Below are 19,449 nucleotides of genomic sequence, written 5' to 3'. Positions count from 1 at the left end.
TTTTTCTACCTCTACAGTTACTTCTCTCTTAACAGCAAAATCTTTACCTCTGCTTTCATTCTAATCTTTCTTTTATAATATTTTCCTTTATCTAGCTTCCTCCTTATATGATTTATATTTATAGTAAGCTTCATTTATGAATTGTTTCTTCTATTACAATTAGCTATAGCTGTTGTTCTTTTGGCCTTGTCTTGGGAAAAGTGTTCATAAATATTTTTTAGGTCTTATAAACATTCTTTTAAGAGCATACGATTATTTGTGCCTACAAAGATCTGTCTAGCCTATTTATAAAGCTGATTTAATAGATAATGTATTCTCCTACCAGAGGTTAAAATTGAATTGAAGCTGACCAATAATATTGACTTGGGTCAATATTTATTTCCTAAATACATGAAACACATGCGTAATGTAGGAATTTAGCAACATCCTTTTTGACACATTTTTGCAAACCCCGTTTACCTTTTGCAAATCCAAAAGGCATTTCTTTTGGATCAATTGCAATTCATAATTTACAATTTCATAGCTTACAAATAAGACTGTGATTAAAATGTTACTTCTGAGGCAAAAGGGAATTCCAGGAAGTCTCAATAATCATTGTACAGGGTAGTTAAAAGACTATAAGATTAATCAGTTTTAACCTAAAACACAGCATTTCTCATGTACCCTTTAAGCGTTACTGACAAGGTATTTCCTGGAGATTAATGACAGTCTGAGTTAATGGTCTGAGGGAAGGTCATTAATGCTTACACAAAGGTAGTTTGGAAAGTAAAGATGAAAAACATCTCCAATCCCAGGAGATGTTTCAAAAGATTAGTTCCCTTTCAGGAGCCTATGCTTACTACTGTTCTTACTCCCCCTTCTCCACAAAGCTTTCTTCAGACTCTGTTTTCAACCTCCTGGGATGCAATTTGGTTTTTGAGAGTGGCTCATAATCTCTCCTTTCATCAAACAGAATCCCTCTTATCAATGTTCTATTCTCACAACCCAGAAACATCTTCTTGGAAGTCATTCATTTCATGATGCTTCTTGTAAACAAACCACATTTATTGATGTGGGCAAAGAGGTATGCTGAAAGTCTAGAAACCAAGTGAATCAAAATGTAGGAGGTTAGATTATACAAAATGCATCCATGTTTGCTGCACATTAGATATGCAGAAAATATGAAATTAATATTAATAGTAGGCTGGGATTGAGGAACAATCAGACACAGACACCACTTTAGTAAATTAGATTTACTTCTGAAGGCTCATGCCTTCTTTCTATTTATATCCTTATCTAAAGGATGTAGAAACCAGTTGATACAGTCAGGACACCAAGACACACAGAGGTGCAAGACTGCAAAACACTCTCCAGAGATGTACACTTGCAAATGATAATGTCAGATTTTGTGGTGGAGTTTCAGTCCTTCACCTAGTCCAGCTTTGGTTGGCCCAATTCTGTGTGTGACTAATCTGGATTTACTCTAAGGACTCTCCCATCTTGACCAGGTTCTCAAAATTATGTAAGGTTCAGTATATAACCTCTGGGGTAAGAAAGATTCCTCATGAAGAGAGGGCAAAACATTTGAAGCCACCCAGTGGATGACTGTAACAAGAAACCCCACTTTGAGTCTTTCCCCAAAGAATGGTTGAGATCAGGAAAATGACACTTAGCAGTCTACAGGTATATCTGCAGCCCATAACAAAGGACAGTGCAAAAAAGCTCCAATATTAAGCCAGTAGAGCCAAACTATATTTAAAGTCTTGGACTTTGTAAAATTGGACCTAGTTGATACTTGCCTATTCCAAGTTGAAGTAATTAACAATTTCTTAATGGACACTTACACGTTTGGGCACACTGTGATAGCTAATTTTTGTTAGAAAAATATTGAATATGACAGAACTGTAGATTCATTGGACATAAAAATAGTACCTGATGAAATAATGGCTGTGATAATAATGAATACTGCCTACCAGCTAATTGGTGAGTGTGGAAATGATTGGCCTGAGAAAAAATTTTGAGTAGAATAGGAAAAGTTTTGTAGTTAATCCTGAATTAAAATATATAAATTCAAACTTAAGAAGAAGAAAGTAATAAAACTAGTTCAACAGTATATTCAAACATATAGTGATATATGGAATATATTTAGATGTTTTTAGATTCTTCACCTTCTCACGAGACTGTCCAAATATGTTTCGAAAGAATTGTCATGTTATATTGTGTTTCTTTTGAATATGGGAAAGTAAAAATGTTTTGAAAGAAAAATCTATCCCTATAGAACTGAGGCTGAATATGGGTGAGAAGGTTGGCTTGCAGGACGGGCCCCATAGCTGGTGCAAAGACATGTTGTCAGGTCTCCAAAGAGCATCTGTAGTACTGATGGGTTTTTTCAGTTAAGGCTGTCTGGATTCAGGACCAAACCTCAACTGGGGAGACTAAACTTAGAAAAGGATATCTACTGCCACCTTACATGAGCATCATCTTCTGTAAATGTATATTTCTGGTGAGGGTTTTAGAATCTAGACGCTTGCACCCTTACCTCTGCTGGAGAACATTGCTCGTCTTCCTGCCATAAATATTTTTAATTATTTAAATGAGTTAACCTTATCTGATTATTTGATCAGACCTTATTTGATTTATTCAAATGTTGTCTGATTCTTCCACCAATCCTAGCCCAATACTCTGATCCCAGCAGTATGTTTTCACGTTTGGAAAATTTAAAGATGCCAGAGATTATTTTGCTACTTAAAAAAAAATTAATAAATAAAACAGCTGAAAATTAATAAGAGAGCCTAAGTCTGATAAAGGAAACTTAAAGAAAAATGTTTTCCGGTCTGTAGAACAAAGGGTGGAGATGCAAAGACCCCATTAAAATGGCACCTGGCATTTTGCCACTAACACAGATCTGCTCTATTTCTGCAATCATTAAATCTGTGGTGATTTTGTGACAAAGCCAAGAGATGTAAATTGGTAGCATTCAAACTGAATACTGTGAATACAGGTACAAATGTTTATGTTCTTCCTGCTAATAAAAAAAAAAAATCCTCTGTTCACACACAGATTACTTCTACTAGACCTAGCTAGACAGTTTGGGTTCTCTTTCCTGCCGAAATTTCCTTGTACAAATGAACTATCCAGATGTGGATGGGATACAATAATAGCATTTTATGCCGAAATAACTAGATTATTTAGGTCATGACTGCAGTTTTATGGAACCACCTGGGAAAAAGACTAAGTACATGTGAATGTGAGGTAAACTGAAGTTTTTCTCCCTTCATAGATATTATGGTCTCTTTTGGCACTTTGTTGATAGTGGAATTTCCTGGTTAATCTGCTTACTTTGAGAGTGTTAGATCCACACAGTGTCGTGGTTTGAACTGAAGCTTTCCTTCCACATGTTTGGCAGGTATTTAATGCATCAGTACAGTCTTTCTGAAACCTGATCTAACCACTTAATGATAGGATAGTAAAATTTGCTATTTTGTGTGTACAAATGTTGTCATTCCAATTTAGGAAAGAGCAAATAAAACCTCGTGGAAAGGCCTTTTTAAAAGGAATAATTTAATGCTCTAATGCTCTGCCATTAACATTCTTCCAAGGTAGTAATATATAAATAATTACTCTAGACAGGAGGGATCATTTTCGATTCAGGAATAATTTGCACATGTTCAGGTATTTCATTGTCTCCTCAGAATTCTCTGAGTTCTAGGGCTTTAAATTATCACTTTTTTGAGTTTGAAACTTCCATTACATGATTAAAATTTTATGGGAGAAGAGAGCAAGACTTTTGCAAGTGCCAGAGAATCTCAGGGAAGGGAAGAGGATAGTTCTACTTCTTTAACATTGGTCAAGGGAATTTCTGGCTTGTTGTTGTTTTTTTTTAATACTTTTATTGACGCATCATCACACACATACATTCCATACATGGTGTATAATCATTGGCTCACAATCTCATCACATGTTGTGTATTCATCACCGTGATCATTTTTTAGAACATTTGCATCACTCCAGAAAAAGAAATAAAAAGGAAAAACTCATACACCCCATACTCCCTTACCCCTTCCTTTCATTGGCCACTAGTATTTCCATCTACCCAATTTAGTTTACACATTATCCCCCCTATTATTTATTTTTGTATCCATATTTTTTACTCATCTGTCCATACCCTGAATAAAAGAAGCATCAGAAACATGGTTTTCATAATCACACAGTCACATTGTAAAAGTTGTATCTTCATACAATCGTCTTCAAGAATCAGGACTACTGGAACACGGCTCAATAGTTTCAGGTACTTCCCTCCAGCCACTGCAATACTCTATAAACTAAAAAGGGTTGTCTATATAATGCATAAGAATAACTTCCAGGATAACCTCTCAACTCTGAAATCTCTCAAAAAAAGCTTTATTTTGTCTCATTTCTCACTTCCCGATGTTGGTCAGGAAGACTTTTTCAATCCCTTGATGCTAGGTCCTGGCTTGTTCTGAGAGTTCTGCCCCACATTGCCAGGAAGATTTATACCCCTGGGAGTCATGTTCCATGTAGTGGGAAAGACACTGAGTTCACCTGCCAAGTTGGTCTAGAGACAGTCTGGCTTGTTTTTAATAATCTACTTGCTGTTTTTAAATTCCAAAACCACAAAATTTGAGTTTTAAATTCATATCTATTCACAGGAATATAATGTCTAGAGCAGTGGCTCTTAATCTTTTTAGGATCCCAAAGAAAACACATCATTCAAATGCCAGTTCCCTTAATTCCTAAATAACCTTTCTAGCCTGGGGGTTCTTAAATTAGTCCAGGGAGTCCAAAGCTTTGTACTTGTGTGTACTATGCCCATTTTGGGGTCTTGTAACTTTTATCACCTTCTCAGAAGAGCCTGACATATCATATTTTCAAGACTAAAAATTTTTAGACTCAATCTATAACATCATGGTGGAAATTTTCTGTATTAATAAAAATGATTATATATAGCTCTTGATTATTGTGTACTTATTATATACCACGAGCTGTGCTTTGGACTTTGTATTTCTCATTTATTGTTCCTAACAAAGACAGGTATAATTATTATCTCCATTTTATGGTTGTGGTAACTTAAGACTTTGAGAGGTTAAATAACTTGACAAAGATCACACAGAACTGGAATTAGCACCCAGTGGTGCCATCTGGGAAACTCCATGCCCTTAAATACTGTGCCATACATTTCTTATAATTTCCTAGGCATTATGCATTATGGTAATGAATACAATCCATTACTGGTTTATTTCTTACTGGGTTATTGTTTGGTGTTGATGCATTCAATTATAACAGCACTAGCTAAGTTCTAATGGTTGAGCATTGTTCCTAGATACTACTGTAATTCCTAGGTTTACATTGAGTTGTAGCACCCTGTAGCATACTTAAACATCATTTGTTTGTTGAATAAATATGTGAAAAAATGAACAAAGTGTATATCCCTTTGAAACATGGCACAGGTCTTCTTTTGTGGTACCCCACCAGTGTGAATATTGTATATGACAGTTGTGATGGCAGTGATGGCAACTTTTGTTTCTTACAGAGAGTGCCATGCAATAATGTCTGCCTGACTCTAGAATCAGATCTTTTTCCCCTATAATTGTATATTTTTCAGAAACCTGCAGACTTTGGCCAATTTCTCAACATGGCATTTGGAAGGCAGCAACTTGGAGTTTTTTAAATAGGTTTTTGCCCGGTGGTTTTTTTCATTAGACACTGCAGTTGTGACAGTATCACTGAAGAGTAGTTGGAGAGTTGAATTTTCTGGACGCTGCAGGTTAATCATTTTTAACTATCTCTAGAAAAGCAGGCATGTTTCTCTGCTTTTAATTCATTAGAGATCTTGGTAAGACTTCCCTGGCTTCCATTCCTCATTTGTACAGTGAGAGGCATGAACTATGTCAGTCATTTGTCAAGGTTGGTTTTTTTTTCCTTTTCTTTAATTCCATAGCATTTCTCTTTGTTTACCAATGAAAAGTTATTCAAAAACACCAAAGCACAATATGCTGGTTGAAGTCTGAGATGGGAGGCCACTAATATACAACCATATAGCTGGTATGCCTAACTTTTTATTTTTCATTTTTATTAAGGTATAATTTATATACAGTAAAATTCACCCTTTTTGATATTCAGTTTTGCAAATTTTAACAAACTCATACTGCCACCGAAATCAAGGCATAGAACAGTTCTATCAAGTTGCCTCACCCCATTTTGTAGTCATCCCCTGCTCTCAGGCCTAGCCACTGACAACCACTTTTCTGTTTTCTATCCCTAAAATTTTGCATTTTCCAGAATGTCATATAAATGAGCTCATTCAGTATGTAGCTTTTAAGTCTGTATTCTTTCATTTAGCATAATATATATGAGGTTCATCCATGTGTTGTATCATTAGTATTAATGACTAGTAATTAATTGTATGGGTATACTATTGTTTACTTATCCATTCACCAATTAATGGGTATTTGGGTATTTTCCAGTTTGGAACAATTATGAATAAAGACACCATAAACATTGTTACTTGACATGTCAGGGTCAGTGATACATCAGTTAGCTGTTGAATTAAATTAGAATGCGTAAAACATAAGAATCATTGAGGGAAGAGATAGGTCACAAATATGTTTCCTACCTGACCTCCCCAGATCAGGATAGTGTTCTCAGTAACACACACCCTCCAACATACTGGTGGCCAATTTTGCCCTTGTTTGAAGACGAAAGATTAGGAGATGTCATCTGAAGTAGTGACAACCCAAAGATAAATCACATAGAGCCACTAGTAGGCCTGTGGCAGCTTTGGAAACTATAAAACTGGAATGGCAGTATTTCATAGCCCATGCCCTCATTTTCCTCCCACCTCCCTCAAAAAATTTTCTGTCCACTCTATATCTACCAGTTTGCCCTTCCTTGTCTTCACAGCTCAGACATGCTCTTATGCCCTGTCCATGCCCTACCTCCCAGCAGCACTAATGCTCTTGATCAACATTTAATGAGATTTTGTCTATATAAAAATATTATTATGGGAAGGGCTCCCTACAAAGTATGGTTGTGTTTGGGCTCCACAATGAGATGTAACCCCTTTTATAGAAACTGGCTCTGAGATGCACAGTTCATATAGAGCAAGTAAAGATGTATGCAGAGTGTTCATCAATCTGTTCACTACTGCTGGGAAAGACCTGCCAATATCACTTAGCACAGTACTACTCAGAGAGTGGTCTTCAGACCTGTGCTGATCTGCAAACTGCTATCCATTTGCTATGAGAAAAGTATAGAAACTGAGAGTAAGCATTTAGAAACTTTTATAAGAATTTGGCATTGCTGTGACACCCAAGCACAGGGTCATCTTCCTAATGATTTGTTTTTATTGCATTTTACAAAAATATCTGTCCGTGATGGAACGACCATAACAGAATCTTGTACTACATCATAGATAGTTGCAAAGCACTGATTTACTATGCTATTTTTCAAGCCCTAACATACATCAGGATATCTTCTCAAAATGCAGATTGTCAAACTGGGGTGGGGCCTGGGATTCTGCATGGTTAATACATGTCCAAGTGATACCAGCACTGCTGTTCTACTAACCAAACTTTGAAAAACAAAGATTTGGCGAATTGGTTTCCTTTGTTCACTATTTCCCCTTGAATTGGTCTAAGCACACACCTTGGGCTTGTTGAGATTTTAAATGAAAGACTGAGCTGCTATAAAAAATACTGTAGATGGTTGACTTAAACAACAGGAATTTATTGTCTCACAGTCAGAAGTCCAGAATTAAGGTATCAGCAGGATCATTCTTCCTCTGAAGTCTTTAGCATTCTGGAGATAGTTTTCTAGCAGCCCTACGTCAATTTCTACCTCTGTCACATGGGGATCAGTCTCCTTTTGTCTTCTATACTGTGTCCAGATTTCCTTTGCTTATTAAGATTTTAGTCATAATTAGTGAAAGCCCACCCTGATTTAGGTTGGCTTCATCTTAACTAGTAGGATCTTTGAAGAACCTATTTATAAATGAGTTCATTCACAGGACCATGATATATGTCTTTGTGAAGGATTTTATTCAATCCATAACAAAATCCAGATGATTGTTTGCCCTGTCTCTTCTACTTCTCCCAGCAACAGATCCCCGCACCCCTGCTTTTTTGACCCTCCTAAACATCACAGACATATCTTTTAAAGATAAAAAGTTCTTTTTTAAAGTAAAAGAATAAGCTCTGCTTTGAATGCTAAAATGTATTATCTTAGAGGCATAGAGTTTCAACAGACCTGGAAAAGCCTGAATTTTAGAGGGTTTTAAAAAATATTTGGTTTAAAACTTTTTAAAAGAAAGGATATTTGGGTTTTATGTTGTTTTTACTTTTGTTTCAACTTTATGTATTTTCAGGGAGTAGGGTGAGTTTTAAAAGATACCTTTTTCTAATTGTCACAGTTTACATTATGAATCCCTCATATTCTTAATATGCAATAGTGCCCTCATCAGCCATATTCCAAGCATAAAAAAGTAGGATATAGGGTTAGATTGGTGTGTATTAGCACAACCACTTACATGTTGCCATAACTCTAGTCAAATGATTGTATTTTTTTTCTTACTTTTCAACAAAATTTTGCCACACAAGAATTATGATAGAAAATTTTTATGATTTTTAAAATTAGATCCTAAATACTTTTAATTTTATTTAAGAAACAAATCTCTATCTCAATAGCATGCTTTCTCCCCTGGTATAAAAGGGATTTTTGCACTGGTCAGCAGGAAAAACAATACAACATTTTAAAATTTTAAACTACTAACTGCACCTGTTTAGGATCTAAAACTGAAATGGAAAACACAGGCTTAACCCCACATGCTCCCTGATCAAATGCAAAAGCTCTTAAAATAGCTTCATGTGGAGATGTTAGGAGCAGCTGAAACAAGGTGTTGGTGTCCCCATTCCCAACCTGGCAGTTTAATACCATGGCTCAGGGACAGCTGCCTCTGTCTCATCCTGTTCAAGACCAGGACCAGTAGCTCTAAGGAGAAGCAAAGAAGCAGCCCTTGCTTTATCCTTGTTACTATCCTCCCCTGAATTCCACTTTTCTAGTCAAATGGTTGCCCGTAGATCTAACATGATGACCTATAAGATCTATTCCAAACTACCAAACCCAAGAGAAAAGTAGCTAAAAGCCTTCTAAGATTTACCACAAAATGAAATAGATACAAATAAATTCCAGGAAGAAAGTAAGAAAGAAATGAAATCTTGCACATTTGCTTGGTCATACCTGGTATTAAGTACTAGCTATGTGTGGAACCCTGCTTACTGATACCTCAGTATCTTAATTTCCAGCAGATCAATTTCCAGTCTCAAAATGCAGCAGAAACACCTTCATTCACTCAAGACTGCTCTGTTCAGATCTTTCTTACTATAGTTCTCAGTAAGCCATACTTACCCTTTCTCCATGTAGAAACTTATTTTCCCTATGATGCTCCCTCTCTTATGTATGATAAACCACTTTTCCACAAAGGACCCACTTATGCTTTCATGCAAAACACAGTTTGGATTGAATAGGCAATTGGTCTGATCTGATATGACGACTATTTTTATTGCTAGTTTGGTGGCACTAACCAGTAGTTTAAAATTCCATTCTCATGCACAGGTAGGTGAATATACTATGCTGTTCCTATCCTGATCAGTCACCAAACTTTTAAAACTTGTGAAAGAGGTGATAATGTTTCCTTCTTCATTCTTATCACTCAGAATAATTTATTATTTCATTACAGTGGTATTAGGAGTAAGTTCAGAGTTAACTAACCCTGGTCTTCCATGTTCTGCTTCATTATTCTAACCAAAGAAGAAGAAAATGCCAGTAGCTTATATCTCTCTTAGCAACTAGATTGATCTTTCAAGAGTCATAGGGAAGAACTCTAGGGAGAATACCTAGAAGAGGAATAGAGGTAGGAAAAAGATGGTGGAGGGAGCCTGAAACTCTCTTCTCTCATCATGGTTTTGAGTTTGATGCTACCACTTTGAAACTATAGTTTGGAGATATGAATTCTCATGTTGAAAATTCAAAAATTTTATGGTCCTTCATTTGAAAAATTACCTTATGAGGCTATGCATTAGAGAGAAAATTAACTGGGCTAATCCCTTAAACATATAAACTTAGTTTGGCCATCAGATGAACAGAGAATGGTGTCTGCCTTTCCTATCACACAGAGTGATCAGAAGGATCAATGAGTGACTAATATGAGAGTTGTTTAACAATATTAAACACCTCATAGGTGTACAATGCCATTATTGTTGTGCTTAATGTTTTGCTATTATAAAGACTCCTTAACCAAGGTGAGAAACATAGCACTGTTGCTTTTTCAGATGTGGCCTCCAGTGATAGACTGTCTATCTCAGACAGGTTCAACAGAAACATCTTGAACTTCCATCACATTTGAACCCCGGTAGCTATGAAGCTATAATACAAACTTTGTCCTAGTGTCTTCCTTAGGTACTTCCAGTCTGACCCAATTCTGACAGATCATACAGTACCAATATGTTGGTCCTTTCTCAAACATCAGTAGCTTACAAAAGAAACATCAACATCCCTCAAAGAAGAATCAAGTATTTACACAAAAATGTATATTCCAACCATACTATTTGATGCTGAGTTCATCTCTGAAACTGTCTCCATATCTTGCAGCACTAAATAACTTTTTAAAGTAGGAAAATATTTTCCTAGTCCTTAATTTTTCTTCTAAATCAGGAACGAGGGAGGAAATACTTACCATGGAAGTTAACATACAAAATAGACAGGTTCAGATCACTAGTAATTGACCCTTCTGTGCAGATTCCTACACTCAGCAAGTATGGAGACCATTTTTGCCTCATTCAGTCGTATATTTCCAGCAACCAGCAGGGCCTGGCATAAGAAGGCACTCAAAAGTACTTGTTGAATGAATGGATAAAAAAGCAAACAAATTAAACCCTTCGGTACAGAAGTGTTTCCCCTAATTATAATGAAACAAACCATTTGATGCATAAATAGTTAGTAAATGCTACTAATCACTAGATCTATCCTAAGGAAAACTAAAACAACTAGTATTTTTTCTTTGAATGTTTTTTAATGCAGTATTGGAGAGGAGAGGCATATATTTTAGTGGCAATGAAAATTTTGCTATAGGTTAAAGCAAAAAATAATGTGAACTCTATTCTGAAGAAGAGAATGTAGGGACTTTCTTCTGTTTTTTTCCCATCCTTGGACTTGCTAATCTCAAGGTGCAATGTCAGGCTCCTATCATAGTCAGCTCTATCAAATACACCATCATTTGGAAGCCACAATAAATTATTCCATTTCTAGTGACAGTGCCACTGTCTAAGGCTAATTCTTGTCTAACAGTATTTTTTACTCCAATAGCAGTTTAAACAAAAGAAACAGTTATACTCAAAAGAAACAATTGCAGTCCTTTTCTTAATAATCAGTCCTTTTCTATGCCCCAGAACTTTCACAAAGCATTTTTTTGCACTGTTTATAATGTGAATCCAAACTCTACACTGTTTGGAGAAATTACGTGAAAAACTTTCATCATAGTAGGCCTGTCTTAATGGCCCTACATGTTTGTTTTAAGGAAGTGGAAATAGCCCATAAAAATTACTGCTGCCTCCAGAAATTTCCAATAGTAAACAGACTGAAAGTGTTTATGCTGGTTTTTAATTAAGCCTATTTGGAGTTTCATAGTAGAATCAACTGATAACTATAGAGAAATATTTATTTGGAGTATTTATTCCTGAGGGATAGCAGATTGAGTAACTGAACAGTGTCATCATAGGAAAAGCATTTTTAGTTGCAGTTGGAGGTACACTGCCATACTTAGAATAATTGTCTCAATATCCTGCATCTTGCTTTATGCAAATCTAATACACACATGGAAAATAGTGAATGTAGTTAAGCAGAATGTGTTTGGACCTCTTCTAATTCTTCCTCAGACTTGCATAGATATTGAAAAAAGGAAGATTTGTGAGCATCAGTTGTTATGAAAAGAAAAAAGAATGAATGCCATAAAAATTTTAGCTGAAGATGTGTCTTTATTCAAAACTATGCTGCCACTCTAAATATTGGATAATATTCCCATTGAAAATGTACAGTGAGCAGAACTTTCTCTGGTATCATTTGCCAGCATCCTGTCTGCCATGACATCATTTCCCATTTACATTGAGATATAATGTACCCATAGATATCCAATCACATTCTACGGGGTGGGTTACATACAGAACAAGCTCTTGACAATTATCTCCCAAGACTTTCCAAAAATCCTGCCTTGAAAACCTACCCCTATTTTCAGACAACCATTTATCAAATCTTAGCATCAAAAATGAGCAGAGTAAAGAAGAAAGAATGTAATCTAGCTGGTGTTGTAAGAAGCTGGTTTTCTTCTAACAGTCTTTCCATGAAAGAGTGATACCTCCTCTGATCCAGCTATCCTGTAAATTTCTCCATTTTATCATATTGTGATGATTTTGAAATTATATACTGATCATTCACATTGATTTTACTAACTAGGAAAGTTATTAACTAGGAAAGTCATTTGCCCAAAACTTTTTTTTTTATTTTTGGTCATTTGTCTTACTCTTAAGAACATAGCAATTTAAAATTTTCACTTTGGTTTTCTTTCATGCCTAACAATTAGCAAATTTTAACTATTGCCAGGATAGCTCCTCTATTTTGCAAGTGGTCTTACTTTTATTAACTTACAAGCCAGCCTCTATCATAAGCTCTTAATCATGCATAAGATTTACTGCATCCCCTTGCCTAATAAACAGAAGATCCTGCTCCTAAGAGCAGTGTTGTCAATTATATAATACAGAAACATTCCCAAAGCATGCTTCTTGGCAAGGATAGAGGCACTTACTTTATTCTGCAGGTACCTTTGCTTGATCAAGCCTGGTGGTTTTCTATTCTCATCCCCACCAAAATCCAATAGTGGAATCCAGGGACCAGCAACGTTTTCTTCTTTTTCTTTTTGCACACCCTCTCAGTTTTTCTTTTCTGGGCTTCAAAGCCACAGAGAGTTTGCAACCAGGGACTGGTGACAGTTCTACAAACAATAATCAATAGGGAGCCCAACACTAACTGGGCCCAAACACTAAATATAATCCACTTTCTTCTCTGGGCAGCGTCCTTCATTCTCTGAAGGCAGGTAACCTTGCTGAAACGCTCACCCCACAGCTTGCCAATCTCCAAGGAAGAAAGGTTCTAACTACACTGGGCTGCAGGATATGTCAACCCAAAAGCAAGGAACCGTCTGCCCAGAGCAGACAAGTAGAAGCAGGTATAGGCTCTGTTTGTGTGTGTGTGTGTGTGTGTGTGTGTGTATGTTTGTATGTGTTTGCATGCCTGTGCCCCAGCAGCTGCTCTCCAGATTAGAAGACACCACTTTTTGGCAGGCAGCGCTGAAACACCCTCTTGGGTAATTTCAGATTTACATGCACATCTTGTCTGGGTAGAACCTTCTCAGGCACAACTTTAGTCCCCTTCTCTGCCTTGTCACTGCCCTCAATACAATCACAAAGAGCAGAGTAAGTATTGTAGACTCCAGTGCCTAGATGAATGGACATTAAATTGCACTTCTTTTTGAACCTTTCAGCCATGAACTGATGCAAGCCTTGTTTGAGATTTAAGTCATAAGGGTAGGACCTCGTCTTTGACAACCATAACCCAAGGCACTAGTATTCACTGTTATTAATGCTGCGTTGAACTTTAACTTGAATTCCTTCCTGTTCCATTCAGCGTCACAGGAGACTTGAGTGCAAAGTGGTGAGCAAACTCTAAAGCAATATTCAAATAATGATGGTGTTTTTTCAATATTTTTTGTTATCTCATTTTCTTTTGTTAGATTATTCAGATGTTAAATCTCATACATTAGATTATTCAGGTGTTAAATCTCATACCTCAGATTGCTAAAATTTGAAGAATCTGATTTCTATAAACGGTATCACTTGTTCAGATGAAAGTGGGGAGAGACGAGCTTGTTCATTTATTCAACAAGAATTTTTTTGCAACACTTGTCGAGTTTCCAGTCCTCTACTAGACCACCAACATCCACCATCTGACAGGTACTCATTTTATAAATTAACTTATTCAATCCTCACAGCATCCTTTAAGTTAGTCCTGTTTCTTGTGATAAAATGAATAAAACAAAGCTCAAAATAATTAGATAACTTCTCTAAGAATCTCTGAGATGATAAATACCAGGCTGAGGATTTAAAATTGAATCTAAGTTATCCCAGAGCCGAAGATATTTTTTTTACTTTTAACATTGAAATAATTTTAAAGTTACAGAAAGGATACAAGAATAATAAGAAATTCCCATATATTCTTCACCAAGTTGTCCATTTTAACATTTTACCACATTTGCTTTATCATTTTCTCTGCTTACCTTTCTATCTATCTGTCTGTCCATCTATGCATCTGTATCTCCCTCATTGCTCTGTGTATGTTTTTTTTCCTAAATCAGTTGATATGCCTCACTGTGATTATCCTACAAGACAAGTACACTCTTCCGTATAACTACAGTATAACAATCAAATTCTTGTATTACTTTCTAATCCATAGATCTCATTCAAGTTTTCTCCAAATTATCTTTATATCCTTAACAAGAAATGAAATTGTTCATTTCTTTTGTGCCAGGATCACATGTTGCATTTAGTTGTCATGTCTCTAGTCTGTTTCAGTCTGGAACAGTTCTTCAGTGTTTCCTTGTCTTTTGCAACCTTGACATTTTTGAAGAGTATATTTTATAAATGTCCTTCAATTTAATTTTGTGTAATGTACCCTCATTATTAGATTCAGTTTATGCATTTTTGACAGGAATACCACAGAAGTGATGCTGTATTCTTCTCTATTACATCAGGAGGTACTAGAATGTCTTTCCCATTATGATGATGTTAACTTGGACAACTTAGCCAATATTGTGTCTGCCAGATTTCTCCACTCTAAAGTTATGGTTTTTCCTTTGCAATTAATAAACAATTTGTAGGGAGAAACTTTGAAATTATGTAAATATTTTGCACATAAACAAACTTTCTACTGTAAAGAAGAGCTTACGTTTCTCCTTCATTTACTTATTTATTCTGTTTATATCAATGTGGACTCATAGATTCCTCTTTTACTCAACGGGTTATAATTCATTAATATCACTACTTATTTTGATGCTCAGATGATCTCAGATTTGGGCAGTGGCAGCCCCTTCAAGCTGGATCTTGTGTTCTTTTGACAAGTCCCATCATTTTTTAGTGCTTTCCTTATTTCTCACACAAGAAAATGCTCCATGAGCATCTTGTACTTTCTCTGCTCTGACCCTAGAATCAGCTACATCTTCAAGGAGACCTGGTTCCATCATAGAAAATGGTACTTTGAAAATATGACCTGGGCACTAGGAATACTCATTGCTTGTATGCCCTCTCAGCCAACAGAGTTAGGAAATTGACAGGCACATTCACATACATGCACACACACACACACAGAGCTATATCTATTGATCTCTCTATCTACCTATCTATTAAATCCCAAGAGATAATACTGAGAGCACTATTTCCAATCTAACACCATAGGGCTCATTTTAGCTTTTACCCTTTCTGTCTTTATAATTTCCTTCTCCCACAGAGAGGATATCTTGATTCCTATTATCCTTAAATTATTTAATTATTTCCTGATTTCCTCTGTTTGTAACCAGTCTACCAGCTCTGCTGGCTGCTTCCTCGGCCTTTATGGTCTTTTGGGCCCCATCAGCCCTGATTCCTCAGGATGAAAGAAAAGAAGTAACATACTTCTTTAAATAAAAAGTAAAGGAAAAGGAAACATAAGAGTCCCCTGCTCTTTCTTCATCACAAGTCATCTGTATCTTCGTGGCAAGGTGGGCAGTGGAAATCATCATGCTATCTGTGAAGACACCAGGGAATCAAGCTAAAGTTTATAATGGCTGAGGGAGGACTTCAATTATTTATTCATTTAATTAATCAAGCGCTCACATTGTGTCAGGCACATTGTGAAAGATAGTACAGCCCTTGACTTTATGAATTATAATCTAGTGGATTGATTTTATTATAGTTAGTACTTATTAAGTCTTATTAAGTTTCATATGAACAAACTCCAAGATTGGGGGCTCAGCCTATAGCTTTGGTTGTCCACACTGCTTGTGAGAATATCAAGAATTCAACTTGGGGAAGTTGAATTTTCCCCCTTTCACACCATTCCCCAAAGGGGACTTTGCAAATACTTTTTTATTCACTGTTCAGATCACTCTGGGATTTATCGGGGCGTCACTCTGGACAAACCAACAAAATCTCATGCCCTACTCAAGGTTCCATGTACTTAATGGTGTTCAATTAAGCTGTCTACGTAAGTTATATTAAGAAATGCACTAGTCAAAATATAAATTTTGTACCACATAAACATTTTTTGCTTTAGTCTCACACATAAGGTAAAATTTTTAAATATTAATTATCATCTATTTTCATCACCCTAGAGTAATGGCATTCCTTTGTTCTTCCTCTGGCAAAAACATTTTTAAAACCTATACACTTAGTCACTATCATTATACACTCTAGACATTCCTAGATTATTATACCATCTCAGTCTTTGTTGTCTATCTTTCTTTCTGATTTCATTTGTGCCCCCAGCCTTCCTCTGTCTATCATTCTCACATTCAGCTTCATTCAGGGTTTTAACATAATTGTATTATGGTTAAGTAGCATTGTGCTATCCATTTTTGAGTTTTTACATTCAAACCTTTTGCACAATCTGTATCCCTTCAGCTCCAATTATTCAATATCTTACCCTACTTCTGTCTCCTAATGGTCTCTGTTACCAATGAAATTCTCCAAGTTTATTCACTAATGTCAGTTCATATCAGTGAGAACATACAGTATGCATCCTTTTCTTTCTGTCTAATCTCACTCAGCATAATGTCCTTAAGGTCCATCCATGTTGTTACATACTTCATAACTTTATTTTGTCTTACAGCTGCATAATATTCCATCGTATGTATATACCACAGTTTGTTTAGCCACTCGTCCGTTGATGGACATTTTGGCTGTTTCCATCTCTACACAATTGCAAATAATGCTGCTATAAACACTGGTGTGCAAATGTCCATTTTTGTCCTTGCCTTCATGTCCTCTGAGTAGATACCTAGCAATGGTCTTCCCGAGTCATATGGCAATTCTATATTTAGCTTTTTGAGGAACCACCAAACTGCCTTCCACAGCAGTTGTACCATTTGACATTTCCACCAACAGTAGATAAATGTGCGTCTTTCTCCACTTCCTCTCCAGCACTTGTCATTTTCTGTTTTATTGATAATGGCCATTCTGGTGGGTGTGAGATGATATCTCATTGTGGTTTTGATTTGCATTTCTCTAATAGCCAAGGGAAGTTGAGCATCTTTTCATGTGCCTTTTGGCCATTTGTATTTCCTCTTCTGAGAAGTGTCTGTTCAAGTCTTTTGCCCATTTTGTATTTGGGTTGTCTGTGTTTTTGTTGTTGAGTTGAACAATCTCTTTATAAATTCTGGATACTAGACCTTTATCTGATATATCATTTCCAAATATTGTTTCCCACTGTGTAGGCTGTCTTTTTACTTTCTTCATGAAGTTCTTTGATGTGCAAAAGTGTTTAATTTTGAGGAGTTCCCATTTATCTATTTCTTTCTTCAGTGCTCGTGCTTTAGGTGTAAGATCTAGGAAACCGCCTCCTATTATAAATTTTATAAGATACTTCCCTATGTTTCCTTCTAAAAGTTTTTTGGTCTTAGATCTAATGTTTAGGTCTTTGATCCATTTTGAGTTAATTTTTGTATAGGGTGTGATATATAGGTCCTCTTTCATTCTTTTGCAAATGAATATCCAGTTCTCTAGGCATCATTTATTGAAAAGACTGTTCTGTCCCAGGTGAGTTGGCTAGACTGCCTTATGAAAGATCATTTGTCCATAGATGAGAGGTTCCATATCTGAACACTCTATTCTATTCCATTGGTCAGTATATTTATCTTTATGCCAGGACCATGCTGTTTTGACCACTGTAGCTTCATAATACACCTTAAAGTCAGGTAACATGAGACCTCTGACTTCATTTTTTTCCCTCAGAATACTTTTAGCTATTTGGGGCACCCTGCCCTTCCAGATAAATTTGCTTATCGGTTTTTCTATTTCTGAAAAGTAAGTTTTTGGGATTTTAATTGGTATTGCATTGAAACTGTAAATCAATTAACGTAGAATTGACATCTTAACTATATTTAGTCTTCCAATCCATGAACATGGTAGCCCTTCCATCTGTTTAGCTCTTCTGTGATTTCTTTTAACAATTTCTTGTAGTTTTCTTTGTATAGGTCTTTTGTCTCTTTAGTTAAATCTATTCCTAAATATTTTATTCTTTTGGTTGCAATTGTAAATGGAATTCTTTTCTTGATTTCCCCCTCAGATTATTCATTACTAGAGTATAGAAACACTACAGATTTTTGAGTGTTAGTCTTGTAACCTGCCACTTTGCTGTACTCATTTATTAGCTCTAGTAGTTTTGCTGTGGATTTTTTGGGGTTTTTGACATATAGTATATCATCTGCAAACAGTGATAGTTTTACTTCTTCCTTTCCAATTTTGATGCCTTGTATTTCTTTTTCTTGTCTAATTGCTCTGACTAGAACTTCCAACACAGTGTTGAATAACAGTGGTGATAGTGGACATCCTTGTCTTGTTCCTGATCTTAGGGGGAAAGTTTTCAATTTTTCCCTATTAACAATGATGTTAATTGTGGGTTTTTCATATTTTCCCTTCATCATTTTGAGGAAGTTCCCTTCTATTCCTATCCTTTGAAGTGTTTTCAGCAGGAAAGGATATTGAATTTTGTCAAATGCCTTTTCTGCTTCAATTGAGATGACCATGTGGTTTTTCTGCTTTGATTTGTTGATATGGTGTATTATATTAATTGATTTTCTTATGTTGAACCATCCTTACATACCTGGGGTGAATCCTACTTGGTCATTATGTATAATTCTTTTAATGTGTTGTTGGATTCGATTTGCTAGAATTTTGTTGAGATTTTTCTATCTATATTCATTGGACAGATTGGTCTGTAGTTTTCTTTTTTTTGTAATATTTTTGTCTGGCTTTGATATGAGGGTGATGTTGGCTTTGTAGAATGAGTTAGGTAGCTTTCCCTCTTCTTCAGTTTTTTTGAAGGGTTTGAACAGAATCGGTACTAATTCTTTCTGGAGGTTTGGTAGAATTCACATATGAAGCCATCTGGTCCTGGAATTTTCTTTTGGGGGAGCTTTTTAATGACTGATTTAATTTCTTTACTTGTGATTGGTTTGTTGAGGTCGTCTGTTTCTTCTCAAGTCAATGTGGGGTGTTCATGCCTTTCTAGAAAGTTGTCCATTTCATCTACATTATCATATTTATTAGCATAAAGTTGTTCATAGTATCCTGTTATTACTTCCTTTATTTCTGTGGG

The 19,449-nt window shown here is 35.9% G+C and overlaps 2 protein-coding genes across 11 annotated transcripts in view; one reads left to right on the top strand and one right to left on the bottom strand.

Moving 5' to 3' along the window:
* Positions 1 to 13,830, bottom strand: part of FILIP1L (filamin A interacting protein 1 like) — a 361,112-nt gene extending 347,282 nt beyond the window's left edge. Inside the window, exon 1 of the mRNA XM_077118608.1 lies at positions 12,851 to 13,830. The gene's annotated coding sequence lies outside the window, so the exon portion shown is untranslated. The remainder of the gene's footprint in view (positions 1 to 12,850) is intronic.
* CMSS1 (cms1 ribosomal small subunit homolog) overlaps positions 1 to 19,449 on the top strand; it is a 458,243-nt gene that overhangs the window by 356,742 nt on the left and 82,052 nt on the right. The window lies entirely within an intron of this gene.

Source organism: Tamandua tetradactyla, chromosome 10 (genome assembly GCF_023851605.1).
Source record: "Tamandua tetradactyla isolate mTamTet1 chromosome 10, mTamTet1.pri, whole genome shotgun sequence".
Taxonomy (NCBI): Eukaryota; Metazoa; Chordata; class Mammalia; order Pilosa; family Myrmecophagidae; genus Tamandua; species Tamandua tetradactyla.
The sequence above is the reverse complement of the archived record's forward strand: the minus strand, read 5'-3'. Positions and strand labels throughout refer to the sequence as shown.